This window comes from Piliocolobus tephrosceles, chromosome 3 (genome assembly GCF_002776525.5).
Source record: "Piliocolobus tephrosceles isolate RC106 chromosome 3, ASM277652v3, whole genome shotgun sequence".
NCBI lineage: Eukaryota > Metazoa > Chordata > Mammalia > Primates > Cercopithecidae > Piliocolobus > Piliocolobus tephrosceles.
In genome coordinates, this window is record NC_045436.1 from 32,773,180 (window position 1) to 32,776,036 (window position 2,857).

Below are 2,857 nucleotides of genomic sequence, written 5' to 3' on the forward strand. Positions count from 1 at the left end.
GAACACTATGATGGATTTTCCATTTTGAAAGACATATTGTCATTATTTATATTTTCCTAGAGGCAAGCCTTGAGACAAGGCATGAAATGCAACAAGTTCAACTGGAAAGTGATCGCCAAAAAGCACCAGTAGGGAAATAGGAAACTGAATAAAGAAATTTTATCAGCAAATTACCATGGTGTGTAAGTGGAGATTCGTCCCGTGGAAACTCTAGAAGCCAATGATGCTTGATCCACTTGAGGGGCAAGGGAGCTTAAACGTTTATGTGCCAACTCCCACTAGTAATTGGTTAAGAACTGCTCTCGAGCAGAGTCAGTTCCCCGGCACTTCTGGGCTGTCACACAGTTCTGACTACCAAGCAAGTCAAAAAGTTGCATGTGCCGAAAGTTGGAGGTTAATCCTGGAAAGGCGGGATTTTCAACTTGTCGTAGGTTTTTTGGGATATAACCCCATCATCAGTCCAGGGAGGGGTTACAGAGGAGAATAAGTTTAGAATCAGGAAACAAATAATTCAGAAATAGAACTACATATATAGGTTCATTTGATTGTCAGTGGAGATGCCAAGGCAATTCAATGGGGAAAGTAAAATCTTTTCATACATGGTTTCAGAACAAATAGGTATTCATATAGCAAACAAATAATTTTTAAAACTTTGAACGTATTTAAATGTTAACTTGAAATGGATCATTGACTTAAATATAAAAGCTCATCTATAAAACATTTAGAAGAAAACACAAGAAAATCTTAACATAAAAACAAAACTCTGAAATAAAAGCATGATAAATAGAACTTTGTCAAAATGAAAAACATTTTCATTTTGAAAGATACCATTAAGCAACTAAACAGGCTAACCACAGAATGGGAGAAAATATTCTCAATTAAAATTTCTGTCAAGAACTTATATCTAGAATACTTAGAAAACTCTCACAATTTAATAAGACAATGAAGCCTTAAGAGTCAGGGCTGAACCCTAACTGAAAACTACTAAAAAAAACAAAAAAACAAAAAAAAACTTGTATTAGTTTTCTGTGGCTGGCATAACAAAATAACACAGAGATTCATTTTCTCAGAGTCTGAAAGGTGAAGCCCGAGGTCAAAGTGTCAGCAGACTTGGTTTCTTCTGCGGTCTCCATCCTTGGATTGCAGATGGCTTCCTTCTCACTGTCTTCCCATGGTCATTCCTCTGTCTGTGGATGTTTCTAGCCTTACCTTCCAGTGTGTCTGTATTAGTGTCTTATAAAGGACACCAGATAGACTGGATTAGGGCACACCCTAAAGACCTTATGTTAACTTAATTACCTTTTGAAGACTTTATCTCCAAATACAGTTATATTCTCAAGTATTGGATTGGGGTTAGGACTTCAATTTATGAATTCTGGCGGGGCACAATTCAGCCCATAATATTTGTACAGACACTTCATGGAAGAGTTATAAATAGTTAATAAGAGCATGAAAAACAAAATTGGGCAGAGCGAAACTCATTACAGAGTCATGGGGCCATGAGTGTGTCATGTCACTCCAGCCCCATGTCCCTTGGGAAGATCAGAGACTAGGGTCAGAAGCAGCCTTAACAAGGCTCTCCCTGAGTTCCCAGAAAACGGAGCTGCTTGAGGGCAGACGGGGCAGGAGATACTGTAGACCCTACCACTGGGGAGGAATTCAAGGGAAGTCTCCTAAGTGCGAGCTTGGAACAGATTCAGTGAAATGAGCTCAACGGCTAAGCTAGTTAGGTACCCCACATGGGGTCCTCATAACCCAGTTCAGACTGCCGTCCTCCATCCTCCTTAGAAAGAGACAAGAACAAAGAAAAATGAAAAGACGATCAACAGCATCAGTCATTAAAGAGATGCAAATTAAAACCACAATAAAACATCACTACACATTCATATGAATGACTAAAATTAAACTATTGAGAATACCAATTATAAAGCAACTGTAGTTCTCATACATTGCTAATATAATTATAAAATGGTAAATCACTTTGAAAAACGGGCAATTTCTTAAAGTTAAATATACATTTACCAATGAACCTACTAATTCCATTGAAAGCTATTTACCCATTGGAAATGAACATATATGTCCTCCTGAAGATTTTTACGTAGCAACTTTATTTATAATAGCAAAAAAACTGAAAACTACTAAAATGTTCATTAATAGATACATGAATAAACATGATGTAATTACATAATATAAAGATAAAACAAAATACCTATTAGTAAAGAAAAATTATTAATAAATTGCTACGCACAGCAACAACGATGAATCATTAGGCAGAGTGAAAAAAGCCATAATCAAAAGAATACATATGGTGTGATTCTACTTATATAAAATTCTAGAAAATGTAAACTAATCTATATTGGTAAAAAGCAAATCAGTGGTTGCCTGGGCATCGGATAAAAGGAGGTAAGGACTACAAAATGACAGAAAGAAATGTTGGGGTGATAGAAATGTTCTGTCATCACTGTATACATCTGACAAAACTCATAAAATTATACACTTAAAATGTGTGCATTTAGCGATATATAAATTATAATTCAGGTCTGGTGTGGTAGTTCATGCCTATAATCCCAACACTTTGAAAGGCCAAGGCGGGTGGGTCACCTGAGGTCAGGACTTTGAGACCAGCCTGCCCAGCCTGAAGAAACCCCGTCTCTACTAAAAATACAAAAATTAGCCAGGCCTGGTGGCACAGACCTGTAATTCCAGCTACTCGGTAGGCTGAGGCAGAAGAATAGGTTGAACCTGGGAGGCAAAGGTTGCAGTGAGCTGACATCACGCCATTGCATTCCACCCTGGGTGATAAGAGGGAAACTCTATCTCCAAAAAAAAAAAAAAAATTTAAAAATCTCATTGAATT